We start from the raw sequence: 17256 nt of genomic DNA, 5'->3' as shown, positions 1-17256 counted from the left end.
CATCCCCCACAGTTATTACCTTTTTTGTTCCACTTGACCCTCTCCTCTAGTTTGTAAGCTCTGAGCGGGGCCCTCTAATTCCTCCTCTATTGAATTGTATTGTAACTGTACTGTCTACCCTCATGTTGCAAAGCGCTGTGCAAACTGTTGGTGCCATAAAAATTCTGAAAAATAATAATAAAAAAAGAGATGCCACAATTATTACTTGGTAATACTGAATCAAATGGCCAGTTGGATTAAGGCAAACTCTTGTGCTTGACCTAGTGGGCTGATTTTAGACCTTTAACAAAGTAGAGAGTAAGGGGGTAGTGCTTTTAGGAAACCCAACATTCCTATCCAATTTATGTTATAAGTATAATTCTGCACAGGATAGGTAAGCATAGCAGCTGTTGAACCCTTACCTGTTCAGTAAGCATGCAAAGAAAGCGTTACCTACCTAGACACCAGTTATAAGATACACTGTGTTTGAAATAGAGGTCACGCCCAAAAAGAAACTACAATAGATCTGTAAAATTGGAAATAACTTAAGCAATTTCATCTAAAAATATTCCTTTTCAATGCTATGAGTGGTGAATACCCGCGTGCAAGCCACAATTTCACCATATACGTATCACTTCCCTACAACACTCCACTCCAAGGAGTGCTAAGTATTTAGCACTCGTTGCTAAGTATTCCCAGAATGTTGCTAAGTGAGGCCTAGTCATCACTGCTCACCTCCGCCATCACAGGAGTGAGCTGTCAAATGCTGAGCTCAGAGCTACTGTATCAGGGGAGAGAGAGTATCAGAGGGGGTTTGAATCAGAGAAAGGGCTTACTCCTGTGATGGTGGAGGTGAGCAGTGACCACTAGGCCTCACTTAGCAATGTCCTGGGAGTATTCCAGTCAGGCTTCATAAGGTATGTAAATCCTTTTTTCCCTTGCCTGATTAGGCAGGTTTTTTGTAAAGGTGAACTAACCTTTTAAGCTCCTGATCCTTTCTGTTGTTCAATGGCATTACATTAAAGTCACAGGGTGGAAAAAGCAGGACTGTGCTCAACTAGGTTTTTTATGAGGTTTTCACTGAAAATAACATGTACTTATGTTTTTTTTTTGTTTTTTTTTTGTTTTTTTTTATTGAATTACTCTGTATTCTGACAAGTTTACTTTAGCGCTTGTTTACACCAGCAAATTACACTTAAACATCCCAAGTCTCCCTCGAGGTGCAGGAGTCTCCTGGATTTCTATGGCAGCTCCCGCACACCCGCAAGCGCCTTCCGATATCCCGGGAATGATCGGTGTGGCGGGGAACAGCTGTGAACACCGAACGATCTCCCTGTATAGATTTTTAGCTGACAGACACTTTTCCTTCTTTTCCTTCCGCGGCTGTAAGCTAAAAATCTATACAGGGAGATCAGTGTTCACAGCTGTCCCCTGCTGTTCCCTGTGTGCTGCTCCCCTGCTCCTCTGATCCCCTGTTCTCCTTCACACCCCCTCCGTGTCCTCCTCCTCCCTCCCGATCCCCTGTCCTGCTCTCTGAACTTTATGGAAGTATCACAGTTCGGTAAGTTCTGTTCATACAGTGGAGTTGTGATATGGTAGTTTATCACAATCCACTACACTAAAAAAAATACTACATACAATACTTTTTTTCAGAGCACACCACTGCAGTGGTGTGATCTGTCTTCATAAGGAACAAGGCTTTGCCCAGCACACCTGGTGTAAGGTGGAGGTTGTTTCTTGTCCCCTTACAGTGGGGCAAAAAAGTATTTAGTCAGCCACCAATTGTGCAAGTTCTCCCACTTAAAAAGATGAGAGGCCTGTAATTGTCATCATAGGTATACCTCAACTGTGAGAGACAAAATGTGGAAACAAATCTAGACAATCACATTGTCTGATTTTTGAAAGAATTTATTTGCAAATTATGGTGGAAAATAAGTATTTGGTCAATATCAAAAGTTCATCTCAATACTTTGTTATATATCCTTTCTTGGCAATGACAGAGGTCAAACATTTTCTGTAAGTCTTCACAAGGTTGTCACACACTGTTGCTGGTATGTTGGCCCATTCCTCCATGCAGATCTCCTCTAGAGCAGTGATGTTTTGGGGCTGTCGCTGGGCAACACAGACTTTCAACTCCCTCCAAAGGTTTTCTATGGGGTTGAGATCTGGAGACTGGCTAGGCCACTCCAGGACCTTGAAATGCTTCTTACGAAGCCACTCCTTCATTGCCCGGGTGGTGTGTTTGGGATCATTGTCATGCTGAAAGACCCAGCCACATTTCATCTTCAATGCCCTTGCTGATGGGAGGAGGTTTGCACTCAAAATCTCACGATACATGGCCCCATTCATTCTTTCATGTACATGGATCAGTCGTCCTGTTCCCTTTGCAGAGAAACAGCCCCAAAGCATGATGTTGCCACCCCTATGCTTCACAGTAGGTATGGTGTTCTTTGGTTGCAACTGGGCATTCTCTCACCTCCAAACACGACGAGTTGTGTTTCTACCAAACAGTTCTACTTTGGTTTCATATGACCATATGACATTCTCTCAATCCTCTTCTGGATCATCCAAATGCTCTCAAGCAAACCTCAGACGGGCCCGGACATGTACTGGCTTAAGCAAGAGGACACGTCTGGCACTGCAGGATCTGAGTCCCTGGCGGCATAGTGTGTTACTGATGGTAGCCTTTTGTTACGTTGGTCCCAGCTCTCTGCAGGTCATTCACTAGGTCCCCCCGTGTGGTTCTGGGGTTTTTGCTCACCGTTCTTGTGATCATTTTGACCCCATGGGGTGAGATCTTGCGTGGAGCCCCAGATCGAGGGAGATTATCAGTGGTCTTGTATGTCTTCCATTTTCTAATCATTGCTCCCACAGTTGATTTCTTCACACCAAGCTGCTTGCCCATTGCAGATTAAATCTTCCCAGCCTGGTGCAGGTCTACAATTTTGTTTCTGGTGTCCTTCGACAGCTCTTTGGTCTTCACCATAGTGGAGTTTGGAGTGTGACTGTTTGAGGTTGTGGACAGGTGTCTTTTATACTGGTAACAAGTTCAAACAGGTGCCATTAATACAGGTAATGAGTGGAGGACAGTGAAGCCTCTTAAAGAAGAAGATACAGGTCTGTGAGAGCCAGAAATCTTGCTTGTTTGTAGGTGACCAAATACTTATTTTCCACCATAATTTGCAAATAAATTCACTCAAAAATCAGACAATGTGATTGTCTGGATTTGTTTCCACATTTTGTCTCTCATAGTTGAGGTATATCTGTGATGACAATTACAGGCCTCTCAACTTTTTAAGTGGGAGAACTTGCACAATTGGTGGCTGACTAAATACTTTTTTGCCCCACTGTATCTCATGCTGCCCTTATTGATTATAAAGTATGTGGACAGCTTATGCCGCAGGGGTAGGCAACCTCGTCACTCCAGTTGTGATGAAACTAGAAATCCCATCATGCCTCTGCCTCTAGGAGTCATGACTGTGATTGTCAGGGTCTTGCAATGTCTCCTGGGACTTGTAGTTTCACCACAGCTGGAGGGCGGAGGTTGCCTAACCCTGGCTTATAGCTTTAGCCCCAAAATTCCTGTCAGTGAGGACAGCAAGAAACACAACTCTGAAGCATGCCACATGGATTAAAACTTTGATTGTATAATTTCTGTGTGATTTCTTTTTTTTAATTTACATCTTATCAGAAATGCTTTCTCACTATTTAGTTATCTTCAAATCCAAAAGAGATTGGACAACTGGATTGTAATATGTGGGGTCAACCTTAAGCTAAAAGTAAAAGTCTATAGAATGTACTGTAGAGAGCTTTTTTTGGTTTATATAGCTTGGTAAAGACAAACGAGGCAAGGTTCCTAGGTGACTGTATAAGGAGAACATGAAAAGAAACCATAAGGTCTTGTGCCCTTCCTGACTAGACAGTGTTATATGGCTAAGCTGTGTAAATCTCAGGACTGGATGGACAGAAATGCAAATCCTTTGGCGTGTAAACCAACTTCATTCAGCTTTAAGGGTTTGCCCTGTTTTAGTACTATTTCTTAATGCAGAGTTCCACCCATTTAAAAGCTGAATGCGTGAGCTGCGCTGTCTTGAATGGCCGAGCAATCTTCTGGGACCTGTGACATGTCCCAGAAGATTGCAGGGAGGGAGAGGGGAGAGGTGAACTTCTGCTTGGTGCTGCGCCATGAGAGGAAGTGGAAGTCAGGTACCTGTCAAAACCAGGTACCCACTACCCCCACCCCCAAATGTGGCATGTCATTGGGTCACGAGTAGTTAAAGCGGAAGTTCCATTTTTAGGTGAAACTCCACCTTAAATAGAAACCAGAGGGAAAAATTACGTTATTGAATTGTAACAGTTCCTAACTGCTAAACTGCTTATAAGTGCAGCAAGAACTGAATAATTGTATTCAACGAGGCTGTCACCATGCCAGATGCCTAGTTGTTTTTTTTTGGTCTGCTGGCAAAAACATATTCTTCCTTTTAATAAATAGCCAGCAGAAGAAATATGTTCTATTCTGGAATGTTTTGTGGTAGGCACAGTGCTTTCTCAAAAAAAACAAAAAAAAAAGCAGCATCTAGCATGAAACATGTCAGTATAGAACCTGTACCTGCTGGCTATTTTAATAAAGGAAGACTATCATTTTGCAACACAATGTGCAGCATTCCTGTTGCTGGTACAACTGATTCCATTGGTGGAGATGGGCTGAGCCAACACCTGAGATGTAATTGTGGAGTGTAGAGCCTGATCTCACCTGGAATAGCACGTGACGTGTTTGACATTTTATTTTGGGTGATAGAAATGTATGTCTGTTCTATGTCTGCTCCAATTATCTTGAGATAAATCTTGTGATTTTTTTTTTTTTTTTTTTTTAATAAACAGGCCCTGAAGATAGCCTTAGACATTATATCACAGTCTTCTCTAGCTATTTCTTTATCGTACATCATGGGACACAGAGCCTAAGTAATAACGTAATGGGTATATAGGCACCTTCAGGTGATGGACACTGGTATACCCAATACAGGAAGTTGAGCGCTTGGGACTTGAACTTAGTTTTGTCAGTGTTACAAAAACAGCCTTTTAAACCCATGCAGCATATTCCCTTAGTCCTTCTGACAAGGAAGCTGGTGTTCTTGGTTGCTATATCCTCAGCGAGGAGGGTTTCGGAATTGGCTGCTCTTTCTTGTAAAGAGCCATACTTGATTACACATGAGGACAGAGTGGTGTTACGCCCTCGTCCAGATTTTTTGCCAAAAATGGTCTTAGGTTTTCACCTGAACCAAGATATTGTCCTGCCATCGTTTTTTCCAAAACCATGTTCCAGGGAAGAAAAGTCACTACATTGTCTTGATGTGGTGAGAGCAGTGAAAGTCTATATAAAGACTACTGCTCAGATTCGAAAGACTGACGTCTTATTTACTCTGCCAGGGGGTCCTAAGAAAGGACAGGCAGCGTCGAAATCCACTGTCGCTAAGTGGATTCGGCAAGTTATAATTCAGACTTATGATTTAAGGGGTAAAATCCTCCCTTTTCAAGTCAAAGCGCACTCTACCAGGTCGGTTAGTGCTTCTTGGGCAGTGCGTCACCAGGCTTACATGACTCAGATCTGCAAGGCCGCAGATTTGTCTTCAGTACATATATTTACCAAATTTTATCAGTTGGATGTAAGGAGGTAAGAGGATATCGCCTTCGGACGCAGTGTGCTGCAGGCAGCAGTATAGGTCCTCAAGTCTGGGGGTACCCTGCGGGTTGTCTCTCCCTCTCCTCAAATAGCATTGCTATGGGACGTCCTATTAAGTTATTACTTGGGCTCTGTGTCCCATGATGTACGATAAAGAAAATAGGATTTTTATAACCGCTTACATGTAAATTCCTTTTCTTGGAGTACATCATGGGACACAGAGGTCCCTCCCCTCTTTTGGGGTTTAGATATATTGCTTTGCTACAAAAACTGACGTACTCCTGGAAGGAGGAGGGGGATTATATAGTTGAGTGAACTTCCTGTATTGGGTATACCAGTGTCCATCACCTGAAGGTGACTATATACTCATTAAGTTATTACTTGGACTCTGTGTCCCATGATGTACTCCAAGAAAAGGATTTTACAGGTAAGCTGTTATAAAAATCCTATTTTTGGCTGGAGTTGCCTCAGATGACTGCTAAAACACAGTACATCATTAAACACGCCATCACTACATCATTTTTATGTCCAATCACATGATCCAGCGGCTCTGTCAAAGAGAGCACCACTTGATAACAGCTGTGAAATTTCGGACCCGTGACATCACCCGTAGGCTCTCATTGCTCATCTGTTGTTGCCACTCTCCCCTGCAGCAGCCACTCTGACACGGGAGCTAGACATCTAGGATCATGTGACTAAACTAGATTAACCACTGGCCGCCATATGACGGCCAGGCGGTGCGGCTCTTGTTTTGGGTGGGCGTCATATGACATCCGTCCATTTAAACAGGGCATGCATGCGATTGCGTGTGTGCAGCCCTGTACCTCTGGTGGCGGCGTGTCATGGAGACACCGCTTACCGCCGAGGGGGGTGAACAGCCATTTGGCATGGCTGTTTACCACGTGATCGGCTTTGACGAACAGATGGTGCCGCCCCACTTTGCATGGCACATGCACGCGATCGTCGGTGGCGACGTGTTACCGGGAACACTGCTCGTCACCGACGCTGGTAAACAGCCATTGGCCGGAGGCTGTTTACCATGTGATCAGCTGTGATCCTTTCACAGCCGATCACTAAATGTAAACATAGAGCGGTAACAAGATGTTACCGGGTTCTCCTCCTAACACACCGATCGTGTGTGAGAAGGAGATTGCGGTAACCTCTCGTTACCTCTTACAGTGCACACCAACACACACTGATTGTCCCCCCCCCCAAATAAAGAGGATCTGTCACCACCCATCAAAGTACCTGTCACAGTTCATTCAATACCAGTCGCCAACCCATCAGAGTCCCAGAGTACCTATCTGTAGCCCATCAGAGTACCCGAGTACCTGTCACCAGGCCATCAGAGTACCCGAATACCAGTCACCGGCCCATCAGAGTACCTATCTGTAGCCCATCAGAGTACCCAAGTACCTGTCACCAGGCCATCAAAGTACCCGAGTACCTGTCTGCAGCTCAACAAGTTACCCGAGTACCTATCTGCAGCCATGTCTCATAGAATATACGTTGGCGTGTTTGCTTTCCAAAATGGGGTCATTTTGTGGGTAATTCCACTGTCCTGGTGCTCAAGGACCTTCAAAAGTGTGATCGGTAAGAATGAAATGAGATGTGTAATTTATGCTCCTAGAACGCTTAAAGGTACTACTTCAATGTTGGGCCTCTGTATGTGGACTGGTAGTGTAAAAGTCTCACACATGTGGTATCGCCACACTCTGGAAGAGTAGCAGAATGTATTTTGGGTTGTCATTTTTTTTTTTCAAATTATACTTTATTCAAACACAAATAAGGGTACAACTCCATCACATAAATGACAAGGTAAATGTACATAGTTCATCGGGGGGTTATAACATCAAGCAGGTCAAACTTCCATTGATGAGAAAATGATGAAAGTGATGCATCACATATATTCCAGTACTATCAGTACAACCCATCAAGTAGACCTTATCTAAAGTGGAACAAGGATGACTGGGGTTATCCCCTTTATTTTCCGTTTTCAATACATAGAGAAGAAGAAGGAACAAAGAGGTAGTCAGAGATTAGTGAATTGAAGAGAGAGGAGGTAAGGGGGGAGTGGAAGAAGGGGAGAGGTGGGAAGGGAAAAGAGGGAGGATATGTAAAAAAGGGGGGGGGGGGGAAGGGACTGTGCATATGAGATATATCTGGAGACGGTATGTGTCCCGAGGGGCATTTAGTGTATAAAGCTACTGGCATTTATTCGCTAGGGTCAGCGGGGTCCAGCTCCATAAGGGGTTCTTTTATCATCTATTTATCTCTTCCCAGAAGTAGCTGGCCTTCATCGGAGTATATAAACATGTTCCATCTAGTCCAGGTTTCAGAGAATAATTCATTTCGATTTCTAGAAGTCAGGATCAAATCTTCCATTTGTTTGATATCCTCCACCTTCCTGATCCACGTACCCACCGAAGGGGGTCGTGTGGATTTCCACAACAGAGGGATACATGCTTTAGCCCCATCCAGCAGGTGCCGTATCAGTGATTTTTTGTACACTTTACGCGATGAATGAGCAGCGTGGAGCAGGAAGAAGGCCGGTTCATCTGAGATATGGCGTTCCGTGAATTTCTGGACTATAGACTGAACAGTCTTCCAGAACTGCTCCAGTAAGGGGCAACTCCAAAAGATGTGTAGGATGGTACCTCTTTCCCCCTGACATCTCCAGCACCTGTCCGAGGAGGATGGAAATATCCTATGTAATTTTGCAGGAGTATTGTACCACCTCGTCAGTAACTTGTAGTTCGTTTCTTGCATTTTCGTGCAAATCGAGGATCTATATGTAAAATGTATGATATTCTGTTTTTGACGTGTCGTTAGTGTGCATTGCAAGTCTCGCTCCCATTCCTCTATGTGGTGTAGTTTGAAGTCATCTGGTGGTGTAATGAGTAATTGATATGTGGCTGACAGGGCATGAGGCATAATATCCTCCTCGGAGCAGTAAATCTCGTACGTTGTCAGGTTTTGGCCAAAACTCCCGGGGGACGGCAATGTCCCCAGGAAGTGGCCAAGCTGTGCCGCCCGCCAGAAATCCAAGTGGAATGGACCCGACGGGGACATCAGCTCAGCCACTGTAGGCCACCTGCCATTCGATATAAAATGGGAGGCCTGAAACAGTCTCGATTCCCTCAGGGATTGAAAGACCGGGTCCGTGTATCCTGGGGTGAACTCTGGCGTTCCTAAAATCGGACGTAGTGGCGACGTGAGGGATATGAGGCGAAACTTCTTGAATAGAAATGAGCATATGCGTGTGGTCACCCCTATCAAGGGATGAGATTTCACATTTCTTGGGAGGCTATCATAGCACCAGGGGGCTCTTTTCAAAGGGATGTCACTTTGGGTTTGTTCCAGTCTAGTCCACTGTTTAGTAGTCTGATGGCGGTTCCAGTCTATGAGTCTGGTCAAGTGTGTAGCGTAGTAGTATTTACGAAGGTCTGGAACCGCTAGTCCTCCATATATTTTGGGCATAGTGAGGAGTCGTCTTGCTAGTCTGGGTCTTCTATGAGCCCAAATAAATTCAAAAAATAGGGCATTAATCTGGTCAAAATAGGAAGATGGTATTTGAATCGGCAAAGCTTGTAACAAATACAAGAACTTGGGAAGAATAGACATCTTCAGGATGTTACATCTCCCAAACCACGAGTGTAGGCCTGTATTCCAACTATTCAATAAGGCCCTGACTGATTTCAGCAACGGGGGGAAATTTAGAGCAAATATCTTGGATAGTTTGGGAGGGATATGGGTACCCAAATACTTTAGAGCCGTGGTGGTCCATTTAAATTGGAAATTATTTTTAAGAGAGGCAAGTAATCGTGGTTGGATTCCTATACCCATGGCCTCAGATTTAGTGAGGTTAATTTTCAGATTGGATATACTACCATATGTTCTAAATTCTTGTAATAAATTTGGCAGGGAGATTACTGGATTAGTAAGTGTGAATAGCATGTCATCCGCGTAAGCGGCTACTTTCTGTTGGGAGTCCCCCATCTTAACCCCAGTTATGTCTGGATGAGATCTTATGGTGCACAGGAAGGGTTCCAGAGACAGGGCGAACAGGAGTGGGGACAGAGGGCACCCCTGGCGTGTTCCGTTTTCAATGGTGAACGGGTCTGATAAAACCCCATTAGCTCGGACCCGAGCCGAGGGGGTGGTATAAAGTGCCCCTATCCAATTGAGCATTGTACTACCCAGACCTACATGTTCCAGGACTGAGATCATGAATTGCCAGTTCACCCTGTCAAAGGCCCTCTCTGCGTCCACACTAAGAATAACACAGGGAGTTTTAGTACGATCAACCGAATGAATGAGGTTCAGGACTTTTATCGTGTTGTCCCTTGCCTCCCTGGTTGGGACAAAACCTACTTGGTCTAGATGGATTAAGGATGGGATATGCATTTGGATTCTAGTGGCCAATATTTTGGTGAAGATTTTAAGGTCTACATTAAGTAGGGAAATTGGCCTGTAACTGCCACAAGCCTGAGGGTCTTTCCCTTCTTTCAGGATTACTGCTATATGTGCAGCTAGTGTATCTCTTGGAAAGGCTGTTCCTGACCCTAAGGAGTTGAAAAGATTAAGCATGGGACCCCCCAAGGACTGTAGTAGTGTTTTGTAATATTGAGCAGTGAGCCCATCCGGCCCAGGTGCCTTCCCCAATTTGGTAATCTTGACTGCCGCCTGAATTTCTTCAAGGGTTATTGGTTCATCTAGTGTCTTACTAATCTCGGGAGAGAGAGTGGAGAGCCCAGATTTACCTAAGTATGTCTCAATGGAGCCCTGCGTAGATGGTGTTGATCGTAAATTGTAAAGGGAGGCATAAAAATTCTTAAATTCCTGTGCTATTTGGTGGGGCAAAGTAGTCTTCTGACCCGTGGATGACATCACATGAGGGATATAATTTGCTAATACCTGTGACTGCAAGGATTTAGCCAGTAACCTACCGCATTTGTTTCCCGACTCATATGAAACCCGTCTGCATATCTGGATCGCTGCTTTAGCCTGAAATAGCATGAGATCAGAAATTTTGTTGCGTAAGAGTAATATTTCCGCAGTATCCGCAGGGGTTTGTATATGTTTGTGTCTAGCTTCCGCCCTATGCAGGTCATCTAGGAGGGATCTTATCTGTGCCGTACGTTGTCTTTTAACCCGTGCACCGTGTTTAATAAGGATGCCGCGGATCACCGCCTTATGTGCTTCCCATAATATTCCAGGGTCCATGTCTGGGGTAGTATTAGTCTTAAAATAATGGTCTAATTCCCTGATGACGTCTTTGCATATTTCCTCATCTTGTAGGAGACTTTCATTGAGTCTCCAAGATCGTGTTTTAGAGGTGTGAATGTCAGTTAAGGCGTAGACCAGCATAATTGGTGCATGATCAGACCATGTGATTACGTCAATCGTACAGCTCCGTATGGCATGTAATTGGATGTGTGGGATCAGAAAGAAATCTATTCGTGAGTATATTTTATGCGGATTGGAATAAAAGGTGTAGTCTCTCTCACTTGGGTGGAGAAGTCTCCACACGTCAATCAAGTGAGCTGAGTGCAAGGAGCGAGCTATATGTTTTCTAATCGTCGGTGTAATTGAGGAATGACCTGAGGAAGTATCCTCCGTAGGAATCAGAGGCACATTAAAGTCACCCCCGAGAATCAATTGTCCTCTCGTGAATGTCGTCAATGTCTCTAAGGTCTTGGCAATGAACTGATCCTGGTGACTGTTGGGTGCGTAAATATTAGCGAAAGTTACTTCTTGACCCCCTATATCTCCTCTAAGGAACAAATATCGTCCCTCAGGGTCCTGTTTTATTTCCGCGCATTTCCAGGGGACTGATCGTGAAAAGAGAATGGAGACTCCTCGCGATTTAGTAGTCGCGAAAGTGGAGTGGTAGGCCATTGGAAAAAATTTGTTTTTCAGGATCGGGAGATTGTCTTTTTTAAAATGGGTCTCCTGAAGAAACGCCACATTAGCTTTATGGCGTCTAAGATCACTCATCAGCATCCGCCTTTTTTCGGGGACGTTTAGGCCTTTCACATTTAGTGAGAGAATTCTGATTGACTCCATAGCTCTCAGCTAGAGTTTTTACGCCCAGCCAGATAACACTCGTGCACAGGGGAATTGGGACTAAGAGAGAGGTATGAGGAGGAGCGAAGAGAAAAGAGGGTTAAGAGAAAGGTATGAGATTTAGATGAGTAGAGAATATTAGTGACGCACCTCTAGGGAGCTTCAAAGCAATCTAAGAGGATAGCACGCTAGTGCTAGGACGCTCAACAGCAGGAAGCTGGTAATCGAGCGCAGGCCTAAGTGGGAACGTAGGAAGCAATAAACAGAGGTGAACCCACTGGTCCCCTCCCCCTCCCCAGCCCACGTGTACAAAAATATATTTACCTTGTGAATATAACGACTCTATTACTTGTATAACAGATAACTTTTTACAGACAAGAGCAATAAAGGTAACTGTACTCGAGATAGTGCATATTATCTTATCAGATTTCTATTCATCCATTGGATTTCAAGCCCAAACATAACTATAACTTTCCCATCTAAGCCACACTAAGACAACAGGCCACCGTTCTCTAGTCGTAGTAGAATATATATGCATTAAGGCCTATTCGGTTTTATCCCCTCTCCATCAATCAGAACTAAGATATTTCGGGGTTGTCATTTTTGTTATATACATGCTATGTGTTTTAAATATCTTATAAATTGACAACTTTGTGTAAAAAAAAAAAAAGTGCGTTTTTTCTTTTTTTTTTTTTACACATTTTCCAAAAACTTCTGGAAAAAAATGAACTGTTCAAAAGACTCATTATGTCTTAGATTATATGTTGGAGCTTTGTTATGTTATATGTTAGATTATATGTTGGAGCTTTGCAAAATGAGGTCATTTTGTGGGCAATTCCATTGTCCTGGTGCTCCAGGGCCTTCAAAAGTGTAATAGGTGGTTGAGAAATGAGATGTGTCATTTAAGCTCGTAGAACGCCTGAAGGTGCTACTTCAATGTTGGGCCTTTGTATGTGGCCAGGCTGTGTAAAAGTCTCACACATGTGGTATCGCCATATTCGGGAAGACACAGGTAGGATACAGACACATGCACACATACACAGGACACATGCACACATACACAGGACACATGCACACATACACAGGACACATGCACACATACACAGGACACATGCACACATACACAGGACACATGCACATATGCACATATGCACATGACACATGATACATGCACATATGCACAGGACACAGGGAGGTATACAGCTGCAGATGGGCATTGTTGACCCTCTTTTTCCACTTACAGTAGCTGCTGCATTTCTCACCCTCGTCTTATACTCGGGTCAATACGTTTTTCCCATTTTTTTGTGGTAAATTAGGGCCTCAACTTATACTCGAGATGACTTATACTCGAGTATATATGGTACACTAATTTGGGTTATTTTTTACCAAAGCTATGTAGCAGTATACATTTTGGCAAAAATTTATGAAGAAAAATTACTAATTTGCTAAATTTTATGACAGAAACAAAGAAAAGTGCATTTTTTTCACAAAATGTACGGTCTTTTTTTATTTATAGCACAAAAAATAAAAAACCGTTGCATGACTGAGTAATTGTCATTCAAAGTGTGAGAGTGCTGAAAGCTGAAAATTGGTCTGGGCAGGAAGGGGGTGTAAGTGCCCTGTATTGAGGTGGTTAAAAAGGGTATTTACACTGCTGTTTTTTTAAACAGGCTATGCAAGATAGGTTTATTAGCCTTATCTTCCACTTTAATGCTTATATCAGTGTGGTGATTGGGTTTATATTATACTTTATGCATTTATTCATGTAAACATATCACACTTTTTTCCTGATACCTCAACATATATCCTCAAATGCTTTTCACAACTGTCTCTAATAAGCCCTTTCCAGAGAAAGCAATCTAGTACAGAGTAGGGAAATTTGAATAATTGTCATTCCTGCTGTGTGTTTTCCAATGTGTCAGTTTTGCTGGCAGATGGCAGTCTTCTCATTTACACCTAGAACAGTTACTTCTGACTTTCTGAAATGTGGTGTTGAAGTCATAATTCATGGGTATCATTGCTGTAAAGTAGGGCAATAATCCAATAAATCTTTGTGTTTCATACTCCTGATTTACTTAGAGCAGTGGCGGCCCCTCCTTAGGGGGTGCTCTGGCAAGCTTTTGGCAAAAAAAAAAATCGCTTTAAGAGTGACCAGGCGTCGGACACATGGCGGTCTATGGGAAGCTGATTTGCCCGTGTGCAGGGCGTAAGCAATGCGCCCGCAAAGACTCCCACTCTCCAGTGATTTGTCCCTGGCTCTTGGCTCTTGTTTCTTAAAAGTACACCCCTATTTGTGGCATATGCAGTGTGTCTGGCACAAAAGGAAAGGGCAGTTGCCCTGCGGCTGTGGGGGAATATTTAGATCTAGACCTAACTTGTGCTATATGCAAGGTTTTGTTTGGCACAGAGAAAGATTTTTGCTCTTCAATTCTCAGCGTGAACCGTCTGTGTCAGCAGCCATTTCTGATTCCCCCTTTTCCCCCTTTTGTCATGGGTGCTCATTCCTCTTCCTGCCTTATAGCAGAGGTATTCTGTCCTGCAAAATTTCATGACTCATTTCATCCAACTTGTTGCTTCACCTGATTACACGGGCTGAAAATGCCCACTGCCACCTTCCCCACCAGAATCAAATGCAGAGATGCCTAATATTTCTGCTGTTGGCACATCTTGACTCATTATTGGGCGCATCCTTCCTTAGGAGGCTCGATATGCTGAACTTTAGTCAGCAGTTAATTCTCCAAAACAGAAGAAAACTGATCTTGGTTGTGTGTTCCACTTTAAAATTAGAGGAATCTATTGATTCCTCCTATACCACAGTGACTGGGCCTGGTTCTCCTAGACCTAAACCTTCCAGCAAGTTCTTTTCTTTCTCATCTCTGCGCTTATGTCCCAAACCTTGGTTGACTGGTCAACATTGCTAAGCATGGAAACTATCAACTATGTTGACCAGCTGATCATCACACTGAACTTTGTCTGATGCAACGCTGAATGATAGCCACATTTCAGTCTCCAGATACTGTAACCCTTTTCAGATAATGCCAAGTTAAGTGTTGATGTCATCATGCTGGGCGTAGGGGAGCCAATCCTAGTGGCTAACTGCAGAAGCGCGTTCTAATGGACGTCTAAGTATCCCCTTGCTGGTTTTATGCAGAGCGCTGTGGAATGTGAGTGCACATTTTTTTTGCAGATTTTAATAAAGTTTCAGTGGGCACTATGTGTGTGTCGTTTCTTTGATCCGAGTTATGATACAAGTTGTGGTGAGAATGGAGGATTATTATCCTCTTAGGAGATACAAACTATGCATGATTGCCTGTATTCAAGGGGTCCAATGGCTGAGGTAAAAGTGCACACCTATGAGCACAAGTGGGAAGAGAGTGGTGATTTATTTTTTCAATAAAAATCTATTGAAAGGGATTTAAACATGCAGAAGAAAATGCTGCAGTGGATAAGATTGATGGTATACATACACCTTTTGAAGCAGTTCCATCTCAACTCCACTCCAACACTTTACAATGGAACACTCTTACAACATTCGACAAATCCAATCTTTCTCTGTACAAGATGATCCGATTTTTAATTTTTTTTTTTTTCTCCAATACTTTTTTGTTGAGTTTTTCATAAATAACAGTGTAAGACAATTCGATATACACTATATACATTCAATTACAAATTTGTGCTTGGTTAAAAATTACACAACATACCTCCATATACGGAGTTGTGCTCGGTGACCAGTAATAAAATATCAGTTAAATGTAAGAACTGGATTGAAGCATACATAAAACAACGATTTTATGAAACACTATTGATCGCTATTACTTTTTAGGCCATATAGACCAACATTTGTCAAATATATTGCATTGCAGAGAATTATTTGCTATGAGACGTTCGAACATGTAGTTCCTATGGACTGCTTTTGTAACATCAGATAGGTTTATGGTAGTTTTATTTTTCTAGTTGCGTAGAATTAGTATTTGCGTTTCTAACAGGATGTGGCTCACTACGGGTCTATAGTCTGGTGGGAACTTTTCTATGCCTAGGTGTAGAATTGCTAAAGCCGGGGTAGGAGGGGTCAATATCGCTGTTAGGGAAGAGAGTAATTGGAATGTTTGGTTCCAGAGACTTCTTATATTTGAACATTGCCATAACATGTGTCGTAATAGATAAAGAAAAATAAAAAATAAGTATCATTTATCAAATGTATCATATTAGCATAATTAGATTGGCAGTAGGAGACATATGCAAAGTCAATGAAATTGTTAGTGGTTGGGGAGAGGGGATGGGCATCAAGGTTTTCACTCCTTGGGAAAAAAAGTAACGCAAGTCAAGTGACAGGGGAGGGCATATTAGAAATTGGAGGGGTAATAACTATGGCCAATGCAGTCTTCTCTGATAGGGAAATATACCAGGAGGTGATTGGGTCTCGGGTGAAGGAAAAAACAAAGTGGGGGGCAGAAGGTAGTAGGGGAGGAAAAAGGGGGGCCCTCATGCTTTTTTTTTTTTTTTTTACTCTTTGGACTGTTAGTTACAACTGAGGAAACTTTGGGGAATGGGTTTTACAGCGAGTACAAAAATTATTTTTGTCTTTTCATTGTCAAGTGAATGAGGTGAAGTTGTGCTGACTTCAATCATCCAGTCACCAAAAATTCTGTTATCTCCTTGCACATAATTTACTTCATTCACTAAGCTAAGTGAAATTCACTTTGCAATAAGAAAATTCACTTTGAAAGTGAACATGCTGTACTCCTAGGGCACTTTCACACTGAGGTGCTGCGGTGTCGGTGGTAAATAGCGGTGCTTTACCGTCATTTTAGCGGTGCTTTTCGTCCGCTAGCAGGCGTTTTTAACCCCCGCTAATGGCCGAAAAAGGGTTAAAAGCGCCCACAAACCTTTGGTGGCGCTGCCCATTGTTTTTAATGGGCAGGGGCGCTTTAGGAGCGGTGTATACACCGCTCCTAAAGCGTCTCAAAGATGCTGCTTGCAGCACCAAAACTAGATTTCTTGTTCTGACATGGAAAGTGTATCGTAAGTGGCCAGTTTCACATTTTTAAGTCAGTTTTTTGTTTTATTCAAAGAACTAGTCAGCTGGTATCATTTGGCAGCTTTTTTGATCATTATTTGAATAGCATAGCTCATAAAGGCCAAGAGGTGAACTGGAGCTCACTGGTACTTTTCATCCAGTCCAAAGGGTCACATTAAGTTCCTCTTAGTCAAACCAGAGCATCACATGACCTATCCATAATTCATCTTCAGATTATAGTGCTTTACATGGGTATTTCAGCAATCAGGTTTTTTTGGGGGGCTTGTGGGAGCAACTATGGCAATTTGCAGGGCAAGACTTAATCAGAATTTCACTTTCTAAGGCGTTTTGTTTTTCTTTGGCATATAGTATGTTGTGGCATACAAAGGAGAGACCTTTTGTGGAGAAACAAAACTACTTGGGCAAAATGCCTGATGACTGGAATTGGGCTCCAGCAAACCTAAAGCTCTTCCTGGGTATATTTTTGTGGGATTCTTGAAGTGTAATGACC

The 17256-nt window shown here is 43.0% G+C and overlaps 1 protein-coding gene across 7 annotated transcripts in view; it reads left to right on the top strand.

Annotated features, from left to right (window-relative positions):
* Nucleotides 1-17256, top strand: part of OSBPL1A (oxysterol binding protein like 1A) — a 185867-nt gene that overhangs the window by 104182 nt on the left and 64429 nt on the right. The gene's annotated exons all lie outside the window — the stretch shown is intronic.

The sequence above is a fragment of the Aquarana catesbeiana genome, linkage group LG05 (assembly GCF_042186555.1).
Source record: "Aquarana catesbeiana isolate 2022-GZ linkage group LG05, ASM4218655v1, whole genome shotgun sequence".
Lineage (NCBI taxonomy): Eukaryota > Metazoa > Chordata > Amphibia > Anura > Ranidae > Aquarana > Aquarana catesbeiana.
Note: the sequence above shows the minus strand (reverse complement) of the source record. Positions and strands in the feature narration are given on the sequence as shown.